This window comes from Protopterus annectens, chromosome 2.part2 (assembly GCF_019279795.1).
Source record: "Protopterus annectens isolate FY-2018-M chromosome 2.part2, PAN1.0, whole genome shotgun sequence".
Taxonomy (NCBI): Eukaryota; Metazoa; Chordata; order Ceratodontiformes; family Protopteridae; genus Protopterus; species Protopterus annectens.
In genome coordinates this window covers 593,053,747-593,066,129 of record NC_056730.1, presented here as the reverse complement: position 1 = coordinate 593,066,129, position 12,383 = coordinate 593,053,747, and the positions used below count along the sequence as shown (strand labels likewise).

Below are 12,383 nucleotides of genomic sequence, written 5' to 3'. Positions count from 1 at the left end.
AATTTAAGTGATAAGCCAGGCTACAAGGTTCAATGTTGGAAGCTGAGGGTGCAGAATTTGGTTCGCCTGCTGACACAGCAGGAAAGGAGTCTGAGTAAGGTGCTATGGAGATAACTATGACACACTGCGCAGGAGGGGGTACCAGTGTTGGAGAGGCCAGTCTGGAGCAATCAAGATCATCCTTGGTTTGTCCTGTTTGACTTTTAGCAGAACTTTGGAGAGCAGAGGCAGCGGGGGGAAGGTGTAGACAAAGGTTTTTCCACCTGAAGGACAGAGCATCCACTTTCCAGGCTTGTTTGTGGGGAGTCCTTGTGCAAAACTTGTCCAAATGGTAGTTCTGGGGGGAGGCAAATAGATCTATGTCTGGGCTCCCTTATTCGCTTGGCCTTAGTAATGAAGGAGGTGTCGATTTAATATGCAAGTCTGTAGGCCTGAATACACCCTCAGAAGCTGGTGCCTGCACAGCGGATCCGGACCCATCCAAGGTAGAGACATCCACGGGTTCCATACCTGAAGTATCTTGCGGCATACTGGACTCCGAATGGGTCTCAGTAGAGGCCTGCGAATCAGAAGTAGCGGGTATCAGGGGCTGCAAAAGCACCTCACTGAGTACCGGCGAACTGGTGACTGGTTTAGGAGAAGCGTTGTCGGCAGTTTTGGACTTCGGCGGCCTGTCTTTTTCTTTGCGTTTTTTCAGAATCCCGGTAGTCGGATGGCTAACAAGGACATTTCTGGATAATTAAACAGAACCAAAATATTTAGAGGCAAAAATATACAGACGATGGATATTGCGCCGATTAAATAAAGCACAAAACCAACACCAAGGTATGTAGTGGTCAGGGCCTAGGTAAAGAATACAGTACAAATGAAAACCTTCATGAGATATTTGCTTTCCACAAGTAATGCAATTATTAACTTTTACTGACATCGGTAAGGAGCAAGAAAAAGTTTCCCCAACGGGGTACTTAGCTTTAAGTTGAAGACTTTGGTTCTGAAACTCAAAAACGAAAATTTCAAGAATCGGCCGAACGGCACTTGCAAACTGCTTCTGCTTCGGGCACCGCACGGTAAGACAGACTGATGTAATGACGTCGGCTGCATGTTTTATATCCCTGACGAACTGACGTCATGGAAGAAGGGACAACCGACACAGGACCCAAGATTTTGTTAATCCGGCTGACTGAGGGCAACCTGCAAGCAGGCTGCCCAAATGTAATGACTGCAACAGTGAAACACGAAAAACATCCGATCGGCTGCTTTTTTACAGCTTTAGCTTCCTGACTTGAGCTCCTCCCTATACCCACAATGTCCCACTTCCCCCAACTTGCCTCAGACTGAGTTTGCCAAAAAGCAAGGCAAATAAGAATATTTACACTAGAAAAAATACAAAACTCCATAAACATCAGGAGCTCAACATAAGGAATAGAAAGTCCTTTGAATATTAAGCCAGGCTTCTCAAAGATTTGGATAGGGGGATGTAGGGTGGGAAGGTTAATGGAAATAAATATGGACAACACAGCAACACAGATGGAACGTTATAGTAGGAACAACTTCTTTATCTGATGATGTCCTCTTCATTTCATTAACCTGTGGGACAGTCACCAGCTACTATGATCCAAGGTGGCCCTTACAGAAGGATATTCCGAAGAGCAGCATATCCAAAAGCACTTCTAATCCTAGACAGAATGTCCAATTCATAATGAGTAACACGTGCGGGGATTAGGCCAAGTAGCTGCAGCAAAAATCTCAAGAGGAACTCTAGATCAAAAAGCCTGAGAAGTAGCCATTGACCTTGTGGAGTAGGCCTTAATATGCCCTGTCAAGGGGATGTTTTTGCAAGAATAAATGTAATAGTCTTTCAACCATCTTGCCAGTAAGACTTGGGTAACAGATTTACCTCTCTCTGCCAATGAAAAGGATATGAACAACTGGATCTGACTTTCTAAAGGGCTTTGTTCTGTGTAAATGAAAACAAAGCTGTCTATGAACATCAACCAGATGGAGAGTATATTCAACTTTGTTTTGATAATTGGGAAAAAAGACTGGAAAACTGATGGACAGTACCTTGGGTAAAAATGAAGAATTGGTATGCAAGGTAACTCTATCCTTGTGAAAAATCAAATATGGAAATTTTGAAGAAGGGTCTTGAAGTTTAGACAATCTTCTTGCAGACGTTAAAAGCTACTAAAAAAAAGTTTTCCAGGGCAGGAATTTCAAATTTACAGTAGCTGCAGACTGAAAGAGTGGTTGGACCAAGGTTGGCAAAATTGTTAAATCCCAAGGTGGAGTAGCATCTGTCACTGGTGGCCGAAGCAGGAAGGTGCCCCTGAGAAATAAGCAAGCAATAAGGAATCCAAACCAATGTGAAAAGTGGACATAGCTGCTAATTGGACTTTGACAGTAGAATAACTAGCTCCATTGCTGAAAAGAGAAGCCAAGAAGTCGAGAACAGCAGCAAGAGGTGCTGTAAAAGGGTCTATTCATTTTTGTTCTACCCAAATAGAAAATCTTTTCCATTTGCCTTTTTAAATCTTACATGTCAAAGACAGTACAGTTGTGTACACTTACCATAAATGTAGATGTTCAAGTGTATTCACTGTTGCAGTCATTACATTTGGGTAATCTGCTGGCAGGTTGCCCTCAGTCGGCCTGAATTCCAAAGTCTTGGGTCCTGCGTCGGTTGCTGTCTCCTCTTCCATGACGTCAAGTCGTCAGGGGTATAAAACAAGCAGCCGACGCCATTTTCTTTAATTTTTCTTGCCCCAGATGTCAGGTGCCCCCAAAAAGGTAGCAAATATGTATGTGTATATATATATATATATATATATATATATATATATATATATATATATATATATGTATATGTGTGTGTGTATATATCTATATACATATCTATATATATACATATCTATATATATATATATATCTATATATATATATATATCTATATATATATATATATATATATATATCTATATCTATATCTATATCTATATATATATATATATATATATATATATATATGTGTGTGTGTAAACTATATATATACATGCAATACAAACTTTACCTTCATCTACAAGCAAATACACCACACAGGTTGTACAAGACAGTGAAGGAAAGAGAAACTCCAGAAGAAAAGGGGGATGGCGGGCAGGTAACCTGGACTGCAACAGTGAATACACTCTAACATCTACATTTATAGTAAGTGTACACAACTGTACTATGTTCTTCGTGTTTCACTGTTGCAGTCATTACATTTGGGTAGAATCCCAAAGCTATGGATGGGAGGCTGGAGCTAAACAGCATTAGGAGCGGCTAGAAGGTCCTGCAGAACTGCAGTGGCAAAGCCTGCCTTGGACTTAGAGTAGAGAGGCAAATGATAATGCTTTGTAAGTGTGAACAGAACTCCAAGTAGCAGCCTCTAGAATGTCTTTGGTTGGTACTCCTCTGAGAAAGGCTGCTGATGGAGCTGCGGCTCTGGTGGAATGAGACCTAATGCCCTTGGGCACAGGTTTGCCATGGTGTAAGTAGCAGAAACGAATGCAGTGGCTTATCCACTTTGAAATAGTCTGCTTTGAAATAGCCTTTCCTTCTGATCCTGCAGCATGTCACTAGTAACTGCTTAGTTTTTCTTAAGAGCTTAAGTCCTGCTCAAGTAGAATCTTAGCTGTGTACGTCCAATGAATATAGAATCCTCTCCCCCTTGTTCTGCGGATTCGGATAAAAAGTTGGCAGATGAATAGTTTGGTTAAGAGCCACACTGGAAACCACCTTAGGCATAAATGAAGGATTGGTCCTCAGAGACACCCTGTCTAGGTAAAATATGATAAAAGGCTCCACAGCCATGAGGGCCTGTAGCTCTGAGACTCTTCTTGCTGAAGTAACTGCTAGGAGCAGAGCTGTTTTCCATGATAAGAACTTTAGATCTGCAGTAGCAGCTGGTTCAAAAGGAGGCAGGGTGAGCTTTTCCAACACATAATTGAGGTCCCATGCAGGTACTGGTGATCTTCTGGGAGGCCTTACATTTTTGGCTCCTCCCGATACTGCTTTAGTAAAGGATGAGAAAAGATTGGTGGCTCTGTATTGTAATGAGCCAAAATGGCAGAGGCATGGATTTCTATTGATGAGAAAGATGGGCCTTTGTCAAGCATCTCAGTCAAGTAGTGTAATACCCGAGGAATATTTGGTTCTGCTGTATCAGTTCCTTGTGCTTGATTCCAAGCAGAGAATCTCTTCCATTTATCAGCATAAGATTTTCTAGTACTAGGCCTTCTGGCTTCCAAAATGAAATCCATCACAGCTTTACTGAGAGATGTTGGTATAACTACATGATCAGCTATGCTGCCAGGTTCAGTGTTTGGAGCTGATTGTGCAGGATCTGATTGTTTTGCTGGGACAGTAATTGAGGTCTTTGAGGTAAGGTCGAAGCTGGGTATTGAAACAAGTTCCTTAGGATTGGGTACCAGTACTGGCGTGGCCAGTCCGGGGCAATTAGTATCATCTTTGGTTTCTCTTGTCTGACTTTTAGCAGGACCTTGGGAAGAGGCAGAGGAGGAACGGTGTAAACTGATAGGTTTTTCCAACTGAAGGATAGGGCGTCCACTTTCCATGCTTGTCTGTGATAAGTCCTTGTGCAGAATCTTTTCAATTGATAATTTTGAGGAGAGGCAAACAGATCCATGTCCGGGCTCCCCCATTTCTTTGTTATCATGCTGAAGACTTGTGGATCTAGTTTCCACTCGTGAGGATCCATAAGATTTCTGCTCAAGTCTTCTGCCAGAATATTTTGTTTTCCTGGCAGGAATTGAGCTTGTAGATGTACTTGGTAAGTCAAAGCTGTGTCCCACAGTGCCATGGCTAGTCTGCAAAGGGGGTATGAATGCGTGCCCCCCCTGCTTGTTTATATACCACATAACCGTGGTGTTCAGTCTTTATCAGTAGTTGTCCTGGATGAACTAAGTCCTTGAAGGCTGTCAGGGCATTTTGAACAGCTAACATCTCTTTTTGGTTGATATGCAGATTTGTTTTGGGGTCCATATGCCCTGAATGCATCTTCCGGCCAAGTGGGCCCCTCATGCATAATCTGATGCATCTGTTGTTAAGGTATGGCTGGCAGGGGATAGAGTGAATGGCCGTCCCATGTTTTGGTGACATGCCTTTGCCTACCATAGGAACTCCTGTTGTAGGCAGGAAATGAGAGGAATCATTGTTTCCAGACTGTGACAATGTTGACTCCATTAACTTTTTAGGTACCATTGAAGTTTCCTCATATGCAGTCTTGCATATGGAATCAGTAGAATGCAGGATGCCATGAACCCCAAAACCTGCAGAATTTGTCTTGCAGATAACTGGGTTTTTGTTGCCATCAGTTTGAAGTAAGTAGTCAGTTGCCTTTGTCTGGTGTGAGGAAAGCCATCTGGGCAGTTGTATTCAAGCTTGTACCCAGGAATGTTATCTTTTGAGAGGGTACCAGTTGTGATTTCCTTTCGTTTATTGTGTACCCTAGGCATGTTAGAAGCCTTTTCACAAATGCCAGGTGTTGAAGAAGAATGTCCTTGTTCTCTGCTTGAATGAGACAGTCGTCCAAGTAAGAATATAGTTGTATACTTCTTTGTCTGCAAAAAGCAATGACTGGTGCCAGGCACTTTGTAAATACCCTGGGCGCAGTAGATAAGCCAAAGGGCAGTGCAGAGAATTGGTAACGCATTAAGCCAGCCTTGAAACGGAGGTATCTTCTGCACGATTCCCTTATTGGGACATGCAGGTTAGCCTCTTTTAGGTCTAATGTCACCAGCCAAGCATTCTTGTCCAGCATGGTAAGAAGCTGCTGCAAAATTAGCATTCTGAATTTTGGAATGTCCAGGAAGGTGTTCAAAATTGATAAATCCAGTATTGGCCTCCAGGCCTTGTCCTTTCTGGGTACCAAGAACAGTCTTGAGTAAAAACCTTGTCCTTTTTCCTGTTCTGGTACTGGCTGAATAACCCCCATTATCCATGAGGGACGTAACCTGTTTCTGTGCCTCTGCCCATTGATTTTTTGGCAGATCCGGCCAACCGTTTGCCATTGGCAGAGTATGGAAATAGAATCTGTACCCCTGTGATACTATGTTTAGCACCCACTTGTCCTGGGTTATTAACTGCCAATTTTGAGCAAAAAGTGTTAACTTTCCCCTAAGGGTGCTGCCAAAAGTTAAGCGCTTGGTGATGGCAGAGGGAAGTCATTTGGACTGTTTTCTGTAGGGTTGCACTTTATCTCCTCCAGATTTGGAGGTAGAAGCACTCCACTGCTTTGACCTGTAAGAATCTTGTGTCTGGCATCTAGAACCTTTAGGGAATATGGATTTACCCTCTTTGAGCTCTGTCGGACATAGGAAAGGACCAATTATTTTTGCAGGCCAGTGTCTACTGAATCTTGGTGGCTGCACTTGTAAGAAGTCTTTTACAGTTTGCATAGAGTTAGCTTTGTCTTCAATTTTCTTTAAAACCTCTTCTGCCTTAATACCAAACAGAGTATCATGCTGTAAAGGTGCATCCAGTAATTTAGCTTTAACATGAGGCAAATTTTGCTCTTTTAGCCAGGCATGCCTCCTAATCACAGATCCAGTAACTGCGGCCCTGCAGGAGGCCTCTAAGGAATCAAAACCACATTGCAAAGTATGCTTTCCAACTTGTTCAGCTGCATGCAATAAGTCCTGCAATTCTTTATTTTCTGCACATTCAGAAATCAACATCATTTTCTGTTTCAGCAATCCCATAACATGTTGTTGATACTTGAGCATATGAAACTGGCAGTTTAGGGCCCTAACTGCCAAGGTTGCAAATGTATAAACCTTCTTTCCCCATCTATCCAGTGCCCCTGAATCTCTGTCAGAGGGGGCAGGATTTTTTGCTGTTGAGACATTAACTCCCTTTGGACCCTGTGAAATACTTTCAGGGTCAGCAGCAGGGTTTCTAAATAAAAATTTGTTGGAGTAAGGGACCTTGTAATATCTGTCGGGCTTGCTGGGAGCCGGAGTTAAGGAGTCAGGAGTCGAGCGTGACTCCGAAAACACATCATCCACAATGTCCAAAACAGGGGGTATGGCTAAAGGCCTGTGCTGAGGGAGAAGGAAATCCCTGAGCCTCTTTTTTGATTCTGAAAAATCTTGACTCTCCCAGTGAAAATGCTCCCTTAAAGTACGCAAGGTTTCTCTAAATGAATAATCCTCAGGAGGTGATGCAGAAGGGAGAGATTCCTCTGAATCAGAATCCTCATAAGGAGGAATAGATAATTCCTGATCAGACGAGGAATCAGAAGAAATAGAAACCTGATCTGAAGATTCATAATCAGTGTCTTGCCTAGGCCTCTTATCAGGAGGGGGATGGGAACCCCTGATCAAGGTAATTAAGTCTTCAGCCATTTTGATCATCTGTCTTTTAGGCATAGAGGCCTGTGCACGTGGCTCATGCGTCGGTTTTTTAGCATTGGAAGTTGCTTTTGTCTTTGGTTTTGCAGCTGTCGTCGGTTTTATATAAAAATGTTGAGACCTGAATACACCCTCAGAAGCCGGTGCCTGCTCAGCGGCTCCAGACCCATCCGAGGGAGTCTGTGGGTACAATACTTTGAGTAACTCATGTAGTGCCGGACTCCGCATGGGTCTCGGTAGGGGCCTGCAACTTGAAAGTAGTCTGGATCAGGGGCTGCGAAAGTGCCTCACTGAGCACCGGCAAACCGACGACTGGCTCAGGAGAAGCTTCGTCGTCGGTTTTGGACCTCGAAGGTCTGTCTCTGTCCTTTTCTTTACGTTTTTTGTGTACTCCGGTAGTCGGATTGCTATCCGACGACATTTCAGGGTAGTTAAATCGGTTTCCAAAATATTTTGAGGCAAAAATATACAGACGCTTAATAGTGGGTTGGTTAAATCTAGCACAAAACCGACAGCCAGGCACGTTGTGATCAGGGCCTAGGCAAGGAATACAGTATAAATAGAAATCCTTATGAGGTATTTGCTTGCCACAAGTAATACAATTATTAACTTTTTCTGACATCGGTGGGGAGCAAGAAAAAAAGTTTCCCCGACGGGGTACTTAGCTTTATTGAAGACTTCGGTTCTGAAACTCAAACTCGAAAATTTTAGGAGTCGGCCGACCGGCACTTCCGAACTGCTTCGGACACCGTGCGGCAAGAAAGACTAAAGAAAATGGCGAGGGCTGCTTGTTTTATACCCCTGACGACCTGACGTCATGGAAGAGGAGACAGCAACCGACACAGGACCCAAGACTTTGTAATTCAGGCCGACTGAGGGCAACCTGCCAGCAGATTACCCAAATGTAATGACTGCAACAGTGAAACACAAAGAACATCTATGTGAGGAGACCAAAATCTCGAACTGGGAAGAAAGCCTGGGATATCTTGCCATCATCGAAGTGGAGAAACCACGAGGTTAGCTTCAGGCCTTGCAAGTCCAGATGTGGATGCCCTGATGGGCGAGACAGCAGATCTGGAACCGGATCTAACCTCATCTGAGGGCAAACCAGTTGAGATCAAAGGAAGATGAACCAAGTTTGTCGAGACCAAAAGGGAGTAATGAGAGTTACTTTGCTCTGCAACCTGAAAGCTTTCTGTAAGTACTTGGGAAACAGAGGTATAGGAGGGAAAAGCATACAGGAGACCGGAGGCCCAAGCATGGACTAGAGCATCCCTGGGCGACTATCCCTGAGGAGGAATCAAGGCAAAGAACATGCTGCATGCATTTGCTGTTGAAAGGGGATGCAAACAGACTGCGGCATGGGAGACCCCTTCTGTGGAAAATCATGTCCAACACTGATTCAGAGACTTGTGAGGAGTCTGCAATAGTCGACTGAGCCAGTCTGCTAATATGTTGGACTCCCTGGAATGTGCATTGCTACCAGAAAGACGTTGGTAGAGATCTCCCACTGCCAAGCCCTCATCACTTCTCAACATACGGGTAGGACCTGGTTCCTCCCTGTTTCATGTACCAAACTACTGACATGTCTGTTTGGATCGTGACAGTCCCTACAAGAAGAAAGCACCCTAGTTCCTGTAATGCTAGAACCACTGCTCTCATGTCCAGTACACAGATATGTAACTTGCTTTCCTGGGATGTCCATGTACCTTGAACTGTTCAAGCCAGATAATATCCCCCCACCCTAGCTGGGAACTGTCCATGGTCAATGTGGCCTTTGAGGATGAAAGGATGAATGGACGTCCTTGAATAACATCTGCGGAGTGAGGCCACCACAGCAGAAATTCCTTGCACACTTGCAAAATTTTTATAGGAAGACTTAAAGGATTCCTGAGTAGTGCCAACTGAACTGCCAATGTCCACTGTAACCATACCTCCCAACCATACCGAATTACACTCTTTTTACCGAGGTTTGGGGTCCAAATAATGGGGTGCCACGATTCCAGAGTGGCACTCCATTTCCGATTTTTCCCAGTTTTTTTAATTTTTTTTCATTCGCTTTTTGATCTGACGTCATCACGTGCACGATGACGTCAGCTCAGCCAGCCTGTTGGAATTGAGCTCAAGGGCTCATATGCACACATTTCCATCTGGTTATCAGCAAGAAGGAAGGAAACAGCATCTAGAGCAAGTTGGTACAAGCATGGGTATAGGACCAGACCCGTTATTCTCGTTCTGGAGGTACTTTTTAGACTGCTGCAAGGCATTTGAATCTGTAAGCGTATCTTAATGACTTTTTAAGGGTGTTCTCGTTCTTGCTGCGTTTTCAGTTATCTGAACAGTGTGTGTGTTTTTGTGTGTGTGTATGTGTGCGCTTGACTGGAGATGGATTTACTTAATTTAAATGGTGGCCTAGATAAAAGTGATGTTTCATAACATCTGAGGCTGCAGTCATACTCCTTATTAAATAAGTTAGTTTTCATATGGGGGGGCTGTACCTTGCTTTAAAAAGTGTATATGTGACATTACGAGGCAACAATTCTAAGTTGCCTCCTACATTTAGCTATCATGCTGTCTTTATTATAGTACGATAGTGCTCCCCTTTTAATTGCTAGATTAACAACTGGACTGTTTTCTTTACTTTATTTTGGCGAGGAGTTTGCTTATGAGTTCTTGGTTAGTAAGTAAATCTTAGGAAAGAGAACATTATTGGCCATGGAACATCTAGCCTCAGGTGTGAGAAAACTATTTTAGGTTTTGAACTCTGCCAAATAACATGAATGTGGTCTTGCTGGAGCAAACTATCAGTTTTTTTTTTTTTTTTTGCTTGTCAGCTAATTCCAGATGAATTCAAAGTCTGCTTGTAGGTTGTTGGAAATCTCACTTGCTGTTTTGCCTTGACAGAATCATCAGTATATTTAATGCAGTCTACAGTTGGTAAATCCTAGCTGCAAATTATACATGAATTATGAGAAGAGCAATGGACTTGCAACAGAATCCTGAGGGACCCCTCATGTAATATTACTGCTTATTGCATAATTGTGTGCACCATATATAGTAACAGTCTTGTTGGTCAGAAGGTCCTGGAATCTTGGCACCAGCTCAGGAGAAAAGTTACCTTCTGTAAGCCTGTTTGTCAGAAGACGGTGATTACCAATTTTAAATGGTCTTCTTAGGTAAAGAAATATGACTTTTTGCATTAGTACCCAAGTCCATATTATAGTAAATTTGATCTGAGAGTACATGTAGAACTGCTTAGGTACTATAACTGCATCGAAAAACATGGTTTCTGTTGACAGCAAGTCATATTATGTGATGTATTCTGCTGTCTGCATACAGATAATCTGTTCTAGAATTTTTGCTAATGGGCAGATACTGGCAAAAGTAAAGAACTCTGGTGGGTCAACTGCACCTTGGGTGTTAGGAAGTGATACAGTGATAAGTGTGTGTTTAAAGTTATGCAGCACTGATTTAGTAGTAGGAGATAGGCTGAAGATAAAAATGAGAGGTTGGCTTCATATCTGACTGCCCATTCTAGCGATTTCAGTTTGGAAAGTGTAGAAAATGGGTTGTAGGTATTCTGTATCTTTTCCATCAACTATGTCACTTTGTTCCTGTTAATTGCTTTATAGTAAAGAAGTGAGTAAGCCTAGTAACTTGCATATCAGAGTGCATGAAGAGATTAGGGGCTTGTCTACAAATAATGTACAGCTGTAGCTAGGAAGATGCGATATGTTGTGCCCTATGGCATTGATCAGAGATATGGGGAATTGACATGAGGTGGACTTTTTGAAAATATATTATTGTTGGACACAGAGCCACAAATCTACCTCTGGCATGACCGGCCTGTTGCCCCTTGAAAAGGGGGTAAGGTACAAGGGGGATAGGACCAAGATGTAAATGACCATTGGGCCCAGTTGCCTTGTATTTTTTTATGATTCTATACCCATGTCCGGATAAAGTAATGAGACTCCCTGATATTCTGTGTTAATGTTACCTCTGCTGAGCATGCCAGTGCTGCTTTATGATTCAACGGGCCACTGAATCTAGCTGAAACTCTTGGGTAGAACTTCTCTATTAGTGTATCAGACCAAGTATTTCAGCAGTGAGCCAACAGGCTGTTCAAGGCAATAATTCCATATGTAGGGCAGACTGGCAGCTGTCATGCCTGCATTCACCATGTACAAAGACATGGATGTTGGCCATTAACACACATGAGATTTCCATCTATTTAAAAAAAAACAGGAAAGTGAGCTGGAGTGGATCAGTGGTGCAGCATTTAGCACTGCTGCCTCACAGCAAGAGGTTCTTTGGTTTGATTCTTGGCTGGGATGCCTTGCGTGTGGAGTCTATGTCCTTCCCTGTGCTTGTGTGGGTTTTCTCCCCCATTCCAAAGACGCGTGTCTGGAGTGTTTCTCCCCACACCTCTGCTGAAAATGGGCTCTGTCCCACTCAGAATTTTCCAGTAAACAAATGTTAAACAAATCACTTGGTCCCATTGTCAACCCCTGATTCCTAAACCTTCTCTACAGCTCCATCTGTATGTGGAAGTAGATATGTAATTTCCCTTCTATAAAACCTGCATTTGCATGTTTTTTGTGCTAGTATACAGCTCAGCAAGCTCGTGCCTGGTGCCCTGCAAAGTTCTACAACAGCAGAGAGACAAGAGAGAGACTTTGGAGTGATTATCATTTTTCTGCATTTTGTTACTGCCTTTAGCTAATTCTGCCTAAAACGCCGATTTTCTAGAGTTTCTGTGATTTAGGGTTAAACTATTCCAGGCTCCACAAAGTCTGCCTTCAATTTTTCCCTTAGAACTAGTCAAAACTCTCAAATTAAGCACTCTAACTTCCTTTTACAGCCCAGCACTTGCTCCAAGCTCTGAGTAAGCACTAAAACACTAACACACCTCCCCCTTTACTATACAATAGTAAAAGGCTCCCTAGTTCATTCCTACCGGACAATCCATCCAGTAAA

General features: G+C 43.0%; 1 protein-coding gene across 2 annotated transcripts in view; it reads right to left on the bottom strand.

Moving 5' to 3' along the window:
• Window positions 1-12,383, bottom strand: part of CCT7 (chaperonin containing TCP1 subunit 7) — a 1,331,840-nt gene that overhangs the window by 432,979 nt on the left and 886,478 nt on the right. The window lies entirely within an intron of this gene.